The 12563-nt window shown below is 40.9% G+C and overlaps 1 long non-coding RNA gene across 1 annotated transcript in view; it reads left to right on the top strand.

The window, feature by feature from the left end:
• Nucleotides 1–7190, top strand: part of LOC111864266 — a 13929-nt gene extending 6739 nt beyond the window's left edge. The window contains exons 2-3 of the long non-coding RNA XR_002842764.2: nucleotides 4001–4124; nucleotides 7100–7190. This is a non-coding gene — a long non-coding RNA (uncharacterized LOC111864266). The remainder of the gene's footprint in view (nucleotides 1–4000; nucleotides 4125–7099) is intronic.
• Nucleotides 7191–12563: the final 5373 nt, after the last annotated feature.

The raw sequence follows: 12563 nt of genomic DNA, 5'->3' as shown, positions 1-12563 counted from the left end.
ATGTTATCGTGACCAGCCTGGGGCCGGACTGGACCACGATAATACCGTGTGTGCTATGGGACCTTTATTCACTGCGAATACCCATCCCCATCCTCCTGCGGATGGGCCCTCAATCGCTAAAGGTTCCGAAACGGCACTGTTTTGGTTTCAACTTTACGGTTTGAGCGTTGCTCCTCCTGCCGTGGTTCCTGGTTCCAAGTCTGCTCCTGATGGACGCTGCCTCCATTGGAAGTATCACAACACTATCACAAACACTCAGAGAGCCGTTGTAATCACACACACAATATCTGTATTCACTCACATAAACACACGGCGAACATGATGTCACACGAAATAACACTCGCGAACCACACACTGCCGACCTGAATATCACAAACACAGTTTGCCTGATAATTCTGAATTTGGCTAGAGAACATTGTCTCGTTAGATATCTGGTAACGCACGTAAATGTGTTCAGATAGATTTCTGTCATGTATGCCTTAAGGATGACAGGTTTAGTATCTGGAACTGAAGATGGAGGTTTATTTTCTGATGGTGTTCTAGGCTTTTGGGGTCATGTCGGAATGTTGTTAGGTGAATGTCTGCGCCTGTTCAGTACCCAACTACTCTTAACAGTAATGTAACTTTGTAACTTAAACAGCAATGTAACTTTGTAACTTAAACATAACACCATCCATTCATCAGTAATCTGTCAAGACGACAGGTCCACAGTCTCTTCCAAAAGAGTTCCTCCACTTGATGCGATCTAGACCTTTCTCTTTCAAATGAAAATATCATATTCTGTTCCCAAGGTCATCCAACAACTTCTTACGTTTTCTTCCTCGTCTTCTGGTAACTTCTATCCTCCCCTCTATCTTTCCTTCAATAACTTCTTTAAAATATTTTTATGTGAAAGTATACCATTCCTATTTCCTATAAATATAATAAATACTTATAGTTACATATCTGGAAACATAAAGGCCTATCGATGGAAAGTTATGACCTAAATGTACGACTATAATTAAATTATTTTACAGCTGATATTAGATGAAAATTTTATTGGCAATTCCGAGGAAAATCACGATAATCTCAGGGCCTTAGAGCGAGGCCGTCTTCACTGGCATATGAAGAAAAGCTCATATTGGCAATTCTGAGGAAAATCACGAGAATCTCAGGGCCTTAGATGCAGTCCGTGTTCACTGGCATATGAAGAAGAGCTCATATTGGAAACTTTCAGGAAAATCACGATAATCTCAGGGCCTTATATGCAGCCCGTGTTTACTGGCATATGAAGAGAAGCTCATATTCGCAGTTCTGAGGAAAATCACGAGAAGCGCAGGGTCTTAGATAGAGGCCGAGTTCACTGGCATATGAAGAAAAGTTGATATTGGCAATTCTGAGGAAAATGACGACAATTCAGGGCCTTAGAGGGAGGCCGGGTTCACTGGCATATGAAGAGAAGCTCATATTGGAAATTCTGAGGAAAATCACGAGAATCTCAGGGCCTTAGAGGGAGGCCTTGTTCACTGGAATATGAAGAGCTCACATTGGCAATTCTGAGGAAAATCACGACAATATCAGGGCCTTACAGGGAGGCTGTGTTCACTGGCATATGAAGAAACGCTCATACTGGTAATTCTGAGGAAAATCACGAGAAGCGTAGGATCTTAGATAGAGGCCGTGTTCACTGGCAGTTGAAGAAAAGCTCATATTGGAAATTCTGAGGAAAATCACGAGAAGCGTAGGATCTTAGATAGAGGCCGTGTTCACTGGCATATGAAGAAACGCTCATACTGGTAATTCTGAGGAAAATCACGAGAAGCGTAGGATCTTAGATAGAGGCCGTGTTCACTGGCATATGAAGAAACGCTCATACTGGTAATTCTGAGGAAAATCACGAGAAGCGTAGGATCTTAGATAGAGGCCGTGTTCACTGGCATATGAAGAAACGCTCATACTGGTAATTCTGAGGAAAATCACGAGAAGCGTAGGATCTTAGATAGAGGCCGTGTTCACTGGCATATGAAGAAACGCTCATACTGGTAATTCTGAGGAAAATCACGAGAAGCGTAGGATCTTAGATAGAGGCCGTGTTCACTGGCATATGAAGAAACGCTCATACTGGTAATTCTGAGGAAAATCACGAGAAGCGTAGGATCTTAGATAGAGGCCGTGTTCACTGGCATATGAAGAAACGCTCATACTGGTAATTCTGAGGAAAATCACGAGAAGCGTAGGATCTTAGATAGAGGCCGTGTTCACTGGCATATGAAGAAACGCTCATACTGGTAATTCTGAGGAAAATCACGAGAAGCGTAGGATCTTAGATAGAGGCCGTGTTCACTGGCATATGAAGAAACGCTCATACTGGTAATTCTGAGGAAAATCACGAGAAGCGTAGGATCTTAGATAGAGGCCGTGTTCACTGGCATATGAAGAAAAGCTCATATTGGCAATTCTGAGGAAAATCACGATAATCTCAGGGCCTTAGATGCAGACCGTGTTAACTGGCATATGAAGAAAAGCTCATATTGGCAATTCTGAGGAAAATCGCGAGAATCTCAGGGCGTTAGAACGAGGCCGTATGCATTGGCATATGAAGAAAAGCTCATATTGGCAATTCTGAGGAAAATCACGAGAATCTTAGGGCCTTAGAGGGAGGCCTTGTTCACTGGAATATAAAGAAGTGTTCATATTGGCAGTGCTGAGGAAAATCACTGTGAATGCCAGTGAACACGGCCATATGAAGAAAAGTTGATATTGGCAATTCTAAGGAAAATCACGAGAATCTCAGGGCCTTAGAGGGAAGCCGTGTTCACTGGCATATGAAGAAACGCTCATACTGGAAATTCTGAGGAAAATCACGATAATCTCAGGGCCTTAGATAGAAGCCGCGTTCACTGACATATGAAGAAAAGCTCATATTGGCAATTCTGAGGAAAATCATGATAATCTCAGGGCCTTAGAGTGAGGCCGTGTTCACTGGCATATGATGAAAAGCCTATATTGGAAACTCTCAGGAAAATCACGATAATCTCAGGGCCTTAGAGGGAAGCCGTGTTCACTGGCATATGAAGAAACGCTCATACTGGAAATTCTGAGGAAAATCACGATAATCTCAGGGCCTTAGATAGAAGCCGCGTTCACTGACATATGAAGAAAAGCTCATATTGGCAATTCTGAGGAAAATCATGATAATCTCAGGGCCTTAGAGTGAGGCCGTGTTCACTGGCATATGATGAAAAGCCTATATTGGAAACTCTCAGGAAAATCACGATAATCTCAGGGCCTTAGAGGGAGGCCGTGTTCACTGGCATATGAAGAAACGCTCATACTGGCAATTCTGAGGAAAATCACGATAATCTCAGGGCCTTATAGGGGGCCGTGTTCAATGGTATATGACCAAAGCTCTTATATTGGCAAGTCTGAGGAAAATCACTAGAATCTCAGGGCCTTAGATGGAGGTCGTGTTCACTGGCATAAGAAGAAAGGTTTTATTGGGAATTCTGAGGAAAATCACGAGAATCTCAGGGCCTTAGAGGGAGACTGTGTTTGCTGGCATATGAAGAAAGTTTATATTGGAATTTCATTCCGAGGAAAATCACGAGAATCTCAGGGCCTAAGATGCAGGCTGTGTTCACTGACATTTGTCCATCTGTCTGTCTGCCTGTCACACCTAATAGTATACCTGTCCCTTCTGTTGATATCATCGTAATATTTTTGTATTGCTAATGCTTCAGTAAGCATGAAACTTCTTTGGTTCTTATGCTCAGCCCCGGGTACCGATTGAAATGAAAAATGCAGTTCAACGCAATTTCATTTAACCAAGTCGCAGACGTTAGAGACTAAAATTTAAGACTGTTACCTAGAAATTAATTTGCAGGTGTTACATAAAATCTGCCGTTTTACATTCTTGCTAAGATCTGTATAAGGCCCATTGTACTCTAAGCTAGTAATAAGATTAATGTGTTTGTATAATTATGGGTAATTATTATTATAAATTATAATGACCGTGTTTCAGAATGTCCAGACAGATTGCAAATGTGCTTTGATGATTCTTCCCGAACCAGCAACGAACTGCATATCACAGTTTATGAAACACTGGCGTAATAAATTGTGATTTTGTATCGGCAGTGAATTAACAGGTGGATTAATTTATCCAGAGCATGTGATGTTTAATTAACCACTGTCAATTTTAAAAGAGAATCCATAAATTTTGTTTCCCTAAGTAAAACACCCACTGGCAGTGGGCACATATGAACGTACAAATCGTGCAGTATAAGATAGTGGTTGCCGGCCATGCATAAGCAGAGAAAAGTATAACTACAAAATTAAAGAAATGTTAGTAATTAGTGAATTAGTCAGATAGTTGGTAATTTGTACGTTCATGTGTGGTACTTGCCATAACATAATTTCTATATCTAACTGTGACGTCATTTGTGACGATCATTGGTATTGCTTTATGAATCTAGTTACAGCCTAACTGCCGACTGAAGGAACAAATTCCATTTCACACCAATTAAACAGTTTTGAATAATTTCAAAAAGCTTTAAGCCTTGACGTAATATTTTTAGTACAATCACATGATTTAGAGAACTAAGAAATGTTAACATGTTTTAAATGTTGCTTGAATCATAATAAGACAAAGGATTCACGCAAAACTATTTTCCTCTGAATATTCTCAAAATTGACAAATTTTTAGTGCAACCGGTATTTAAGATAGGTGTTCTTTACTTGTATCATGTCTGTCCGTCTGTCGGTGACAAAATGTCAAGGCTCTATCCATGAAGTGATCTGACGAATATTTACACTGAGCTGTCTGATTACACCAATTGTTTTGAAACAGCCTGCTTCACCGAGGCTGATGATTTAGTGGAAGACCTGTATGAATTTCACTTCGTTGAAATTTTCGCCACAGTGGTTAAACAATAGGTTTCCTCACGACATTGTATCAACTGCATAAGTTCCTGGGCATCAGGCTGAGTTCAGTCCGGTTCTGCCTACCGGGAATACCAATCGGCAGTAAACGATCATTAGGGGCGTCAGACAGGAGCAGTGAACACTCTTATATTAGCCAGTATGTAGCTGTCTTGTGGAGGGCAGAAACACCTGAATATACGCGCCCTGAGTTATAATTGCTTATGTCCTGGATGTGATAAACAGAGCAGTCGAAACAAAATAATATTCAGGAGAATTTAAATTAACATAGGCAGTGCAATTCAGCAGTGGAAACAGAATGATGAATAAGACAAGTGGGAACCCATCAAAATGTGCTGCAATGTGTTTCAAGTGTAAGACATCAAGTTACACGATATCGATCTGAGTACAGAGAAAATAGTTGTATACAAATTCTTAGTGATAAACCCTGAAGTGAAGATACCATTAAAAAACATAAACATCGATGGGAAGATAATATTAAAATGGATCTCATAGAAGTAGGATGTGAAATTGTGGACTAGATTCATCCAGCTCAGGATAGAGACCAGTGGCAGGCTCTTGTGAACACAGCAATGAACTTGGAGTTGCATAGAATGGTGAGAATTTCGAGAGTAGCTGAGCAACTACTGGATTCTCAATAAGGGCTCATATCCGTGGAGTTGTCTAATTAGTTAGCTAGACATTATTAGCAATAACATAACACAACGGTAGAATTGTAGGTGAAATGGTCAAGAATATTTTTAGGACAGAGACCACTAAGAAAACCTAGAAGTAGATGGAAAGATAATATTAGAATTGTTCCAAAAAATAGGATGTGAGAATGTGAACTGGATTAGTCTGGCTCAGGTTAGGGACCGGTTGCGGGCTCTTCTGAACACAGCAATGAACCTTTCGGATTCCATAAAATGGTGGAAATTTCTTGAGTGGCTGAGCAACTACTGGCTTTTCAAGAAGGGCTCAGCTCCATGGAATCAGTTTTGCAGTTAGTTGTGAGATACAGTTAGCAACGACAAAGACAACATCAGTACTGCGGGTTAGACAGTGAGGATGTCGCTGAGAGCAGGCCCACTGATAAGACTCAACTCGCGTCCGAAATATGAGCCTGAAGGAACAGGGCTCTTATGCAGAACTGCAACATTCTCTCTTGCAGTGCCCGTAACAGGCCACCTTCTGGGCAAAGCAGTGATGATACAGTGAGAGATGTTTTTGATGACTTCAGTGGATGGGCAAGGATTACACATAATCTCATTAAGAAGGGTGCTGAATGTAGTACCTCAGTGTCAGATTATTTACATAATAATTATAATAAACTAACCTTTCTAAGAATTCGCAAACTCTTTCGAGTTTCATTTGTTACATATAAATAATTACAATTAAAGAGTAATTATAAATAACCTCATTAAAGGGATACTGACAGTAGCAACTTCTCTTATCAGGTTGTTCATATAACAGTTATAGAATAAAACTAACCTTTCTAAGGTTTCTGCTGTTCTTTCGAACTCCACTTATGTTACTAAAAATAATAACTGTAATTAAAGAATAATTATAAATAATCTCATTAAGAGGAGCACTGAAAGTAGTACTTGGGCGTCAGATTGTTTATATAATAGTTATATAATAAAACTAACCGTTCTAAGATTTGTAAAGCTGTTTTGAGCTCCATTGATGTTACTTACAAATATTAATTATAATTAAAGTAGGAATAATCTCATTAAGACTCACAGGCCTACTAAATATGATGAAATGTCGAAATGTTGTATGCGAAAAATACGTAGCTGCATCACAGTACTAACAGTTTAAGCTTTACTGTCACTTCATAACACAAAATTTGATTCCGTAACTGGTATTTTCATAATAATTTACTGCTCCTTTAAACTAATTTAAACTGTATTGCTTGGCCTTGGAACACTTACGTCGTTAACGTTAAAATGGCGGCAATACAAGTGTATGGACTTCAATGACAAAATGTGATATAAAAATGGCTACATCCGGTTTGCGAAAAAGGCACTAGTTTAATTAAATATTTCGTAAATATTATAATATAGTATTTCTATCCAGAAGGAAAGCAAACTTTTATCTCAAATTCTGACTTTAAAATCTAGAAAATAAATTTCTATGAATTTTACAAAGTATCGTAATTATTAATTTATAATATTAAGCTTGTAATTTATATTTATTCTAGAAAGCTCCTAATGGCGCCTAAAGCCCCGGAAATCCAATATGGTTACAAGCAAATGCAGTGAACACTCCATCTTGGTACAAGTATGTGAACAGGTAAATTACAAATTATACAGTTCCTAGAAAGCAGCGGATTTGTTAGGACGGACTCTAAAATTTTACAAACTAATGCTTTTGAACTTCTAAATAAATTGCTCCTTTTAGAATACCGCAGATATTTAAGTTTTTGTCTCTTCAAAGAACCGCCAAGATTACCGCCAAGTTTGCAAGTTCTTCCCGCTAATTAACTTATGCAAATAGTAATTATACATTTAGTAGTCATGATATATGCGATTTAAATCGAAATTATAATGCAAAAATATATGAAACTCTTGCAAAATGTGTAATTCTCACTTCCCTGCTATTACAAACAGCCTACTTCGTGAAGTACGCACTTGCTGTTCACCAACTAATGCAAAGTGTTTTCTGAATGATATTATAACGCATTTAGCTCGACACAATTAACACAAAGCCACAAATACTTGCAAATCATGTAATTAACACAACTCACGGGAATTTACGCTGACCTAGCTGCACAAGATATGCACACGAAGCTGCAGAATTGGAGCACACGCTAATCACTTCTTACCTCCCTCACACGCAATAGCTCTCTGACCTGTGCGAAGGACACGTCATAATAAGGGAGGGTGGTTCAAGATGTCACTCCTATCGATAGTACCTACACAGAGTAAATGTTCGTGTTAAATATTTCACAAATTACATTCCGAGATCGAATAAAATAATATTACGCATAAAGTCTCCTCTAAATTTTTGGCGAAGCCTCGTTTGTTTCGGATTTTAAAATTAAATAAATATAGAATGATAGCACCGTCCAATCACAGCTCGGTTACACAGTCTAGTTTCTCGCGCCCAGTGAAGAGCACAGGTGTTTGGAAACAAAATTGCGAGGGAATTTTCGACGCGGGAGAGATAAATGAATAAGTTAATGATACAGTATATGTATAATTTGGCGCTTCTTTCATTAAGTTCTAGAGCTGAATGTTAAACATGAAAATAACGATAAATTTACTTCCGCGTCCTAAGTTGTTAGCTCTGGACGTGTATAGTGGCGTGGAGGTCATTCTCGAAGTGTATGAAGGAGAGTGACAAACCCCTGTAAGAAAAGATCTTAACAATATTCATTTTGTGTCCCCCTCATCCGACAAGCTCATGGACGTGAATTCAAAGAGAAAATGCTTGTTCTGCTGGTGATCGAACCCCGGGTTTCTAGTTCCATGGCCTGTTATGTTACTGTCAGTGCTATACCAGCTCATCAGAGCTCACGTTGTTAGAAAGACGCAATTAAACAGTTAGCACGTAGCACTCATGAAAAGTAAATGAATGTATACAAAATTTTGGGTCAAATTCGTCATGGGAGAAAGGACAATAGGGAGACTCTGAAGATAATATTAAAATAGAGAGCTGAAGAGTTATTGCTTTCCTCATTGATTCATTCATATTCATGTTGTCCTCTCTGAAGCATAAGGCATTCGTGAAAGGCGTCCGTTCACTTCAGTTTCTCAATATTTATACAGCCGGCAGGACTCCTTGGACGGGGGATCAGCCTGTCAAAAGGCCGCTACCTGCACAGGACGACACAAACACAGAATAAACGTAGACAAATATCCATGCCTCGAGTGGGAATTGAACCCACGACCCCAGTGTTTGAGCAGGCGAAGACACGTCATGCCTTAAACCGAGCGGTCACTGTGATCGGCATTGATTTCTTGAGTCTTTGATAAATCATAAACGCCTAGTTAAACTGTTCTTAATCACGCATTTATTCGAAAATGATAACAACTGGCAAACATAAAACGATAACTTCACTAGCTGTTCTGTATGGCTTTAAAACACGGCTTCTGCTTCATGGGTGGAAAATTAATTACAAGTGTTTGAAAGTAACTTATTCAGGAAAATATGTGGATCTAAGACACTTAAAGCACGAGGAAAATGAAGGATATTACGGGTTGTCTTGCTTTATATGTTATGATGGACTGGGCATATAGCTTGGTTGGAAGAAATTAGAGATACAGGGTTTTGTAGGAAAACGTAATGGAAAGTAAGATGTTGGAAGATCTAGAGGAGGATGGGAGAAATATTAATCTGGTTCTCAGAGGCATGATGGTTAAAACGTTGCGCCCTGCTACCAGAATTATTTAAACTCTTTCTATATTTCCCTTCAGGTACTTGTCACAGTGTTAAATGAGCCACTAATGTAAGCGGCATATGAAGTCTGCGCTCTGATGTGGTGTCCAGCTGCCACCTCCCGATAATATGCGATAATCAGCACACACCCCTCGCTCCTTGCTGGGAACTTGAGGCCAAGAAGTACTTTATCTCATGACTCATGCCAACGTTATTTAATGACGCTTTTCTAACTGAGTACGTTGTCTAGGTCAGGTTGTCACCGGGATTGTGAACGGTTAATTGGAAACACGTGGAAGTGGTTGTGGCCCATTTTAAGTTATTGCTCCTAATTCTGTCTGAAGGAACTTAGGAAAATGGCGACACAAATCTTATCACTACCTTCTTGCGTAAGTTCAAACTAGAGATTTCTGTCCATTCTCTAGCCAACAGACTGAACTTTCCGTAATAACTGGCGGGGATACCGGTGTTCAAGCCCCGCTGTGGACAGAGGGTTTCTCTGTTCACTGTGCCTGATGCTTAGTACATGATTGTTCAGAGATACATGTACTTACTTACTTACTTACTTACTCATGGAGCTGAGCCCTTCTGGAGGAGCCGCCAATTGTGCAGCTACTCAAGAATTGCCCAGCATTTTATGGAACCCGAAGGTTCATTACCGTGTTCACAAGAGCCCTCCACTTGTCCCTATCCTGAGCCAGATCAATCCAATCCATACCATCCCATCCTATCTCTCTAAGATCAGTTTTAATATTGTCCAACCACTTACGCATTGGTCTTCCCAGTGGTCTCTTTCCTTCTGCCTTTCCCACCAATACGCATTCCTTGTCTCCCCCATTCGTGCTACATGCCCTGTCCACCTCATCCTCCTTGACTTGATCATTCTAATTACACTTGGAGAAGAGTACAAGTTATGAAGCTCCTCATTGTACAGTTTTCTCCAACCTCCTGTCACTTCACCTCTCATCGGTCCAAATATTCTCCTCAACACCCTCAGTCTAACTTCCTCCCTTAATGTTAGGTGGGTCCCTGTTACCACGGCATGGCGCGTTCTCAGGTTGCGGATGGAGGAGACGCCCTCCAGTTTTGGAGGGAAGCTGCGAATATATTGAATAAGCAGTCGCGGACAGCCGACAAGGGGTGGTCCTCCAGCTTGGGGGTTGGGCGTGGGGCTAACAACTCCTCACCGTAAAAATATTCATGTTACGAAAATGAACACAAGTCTCGGACCTGGACGGATCCCCTGGATAAACGACCTCGGTTAAAGAAAATGGAAATGAGATTCGGTACCTGGAACGTCAGAAGTTTGTATAGGGCAGCGCCATAGATCAAGCGGTTAGTCGCTGGCTTCCCACCGCTGCGGCCCGGGTTCGATCCCTGGTCTGGTCAAGTGGGATTTGTGATGGACAAAGTGGCGCTGGGGCAGGTTTTCTCACAGTATTTCGGTTTCCCCTGCCAATCTTCATTCCACCAATTCCTCCACAATCACCCTCACCTATCATCTGGGGCTGGTACAATAGGCCAGAAGTGGCCGCAGTACAAGGGACTTAGTCCCACCCCACTAGCAATAAAAAAAATGTATAGGGCAGGTTCGCTCAGGGCAGTGGCAGAAGAATATATATAATAGCTTCATGTTCTTATAATTAATACGAGACTTTATTAGGTAAATTTTCTTTTATTAGTGACGGTATAGATGATGAAGTGACGACTCGAGAAAGGCGGCTCAGTCAGTAGCGCTTCTGATTTTTATTTGGGAGGTGCTCATTTCGAATTGGCGCCGGAACATTGCCTGTCCTAAATGAATTTTTCTTGGATTTCCTCAGTCCCTCCATGCAAATGCCGGTTTGGCAAATGTAATATTTTTCAGATCACGAACCGGATCATTCAGTCATTTGACGCTAAAATTTCGGAGTTACTCGTGGCTTCATTTAATAAAAAAATAAAATAAAACTAAACTAGCAACGATAGGAGGGACACACATATAGACACACAGACTGATGGGAGGGATTTATGAAGTACGCCGTTGAAATGAGGTCAGGTGCCACGATACATACCATGTTTCATAAAGACTGGTTCAGTCATTCAGTAGTTGATGGGAGTAAACACAGATGGCATGGAGATCGCATATGCCTACTTTCATTCCCCCCCAGTATGAAAGTAGGCTAAAAAGCAACGGTGTCGAGGATGGTCTAACGAACCAGCCGCCACTGGACACTGACATAGGAACAGATCAAGTGACAGCGAAGTCAGCAGAGCAAGCGAATGACGAGCCCAGCTGCAAGTGTACAACTCTCCCTCAACCCTCTCATCGCTCTCACCTTAGCCAGCAGTGCAGAAGCCTGGTGTGAGCTTATCAGTAGTCTATACTTATTTTTAAGCTCAAATAACATGCAGCAACACCGTGAGAACGTCAAATCCTACAAGTCAGAATAGTCTCAGAGAGTCAGAACGTGAAAAACAGGTTAAGGAAATCTCCAGATCATGAAACAATTCATGTCACGTTTAATTACCAACGTGTTTAACTGTGTTTGATGGAGTGGCCTAAACAAATGAAGTTGAAGTAGCTTACGATAATTCTCTCTTGTTTCGTTACTTTCCTCGCCATTCATTCTCCATCTTCTTAACATTTCACATTCGATGCCATTAATATATAGGATTCAGTTCATATCATGTATGCAGTAGGTATCTGCTTCGAGTCCCCGGCAGACTTAGTCCATCCTCCTTGATGGGTCACGTGCTTGTTATCATGTAACAGGAATAAAATTTCAACCCTCTCCTACAAATTAAATGTACCTTGACCAGTTGGCACTACCAGTTTCACAAAGGGTTTAGCCATTCAATTTTTGCTGGTTGTCCAGGGGTATTTTAAAATAATAAAATGTAAGGTCATCCCTGTAATAGGCCGTGGAGGCCTATAGTGTTGTGAGGGGTCGAGGATCCCACATCTTCTAGACAATCGGCTCACAGATGACGATAAGGTTGTCAGCTTTAAGCGCTGGCCGCCTTTTACCCCCCAGGAAGATTCCTGGTACTCATTTCTGTCAGAGGCTGAGTCGACCCCAGGGCCATAGTGTGGCTGGAAGGATTAGGTCAACTGAAAAAAATCTACCTCATCGGGACTAGAACCCGCGACCTTCCGGCTTGTAGCATAGTGTCTCAACCAACTACCCTACCACGTACCCCATTTACACTAATAGATTTTCAAATACTTTAATTCTTGAAGAAAGCAGTCTTCTGGGATGTGGCACCGTGTAGATGTGGTGTTAACCGACGTTTCGGAGGAA

The sequence above is a fragment of the Cryptotermes secundus genome, unplaced genomic scaffold, assembly GCF_002891405.2.
Source record: "Cryptotermes secundus unplaced genomic scaffold, Csec_1.0 scaffold33, whole genome shotgun sequence".
NCBI lineage: Eukaryota > Metazoa > Arthropoda > Insecta > Blattodea > Kalotermitidae > Cryptotermes > Cryptotermes secundus.
Note: the sequence above shows the minus strand (reverse complement) of the source record. Positions and strands in the feature narration are given on the sequence as shown.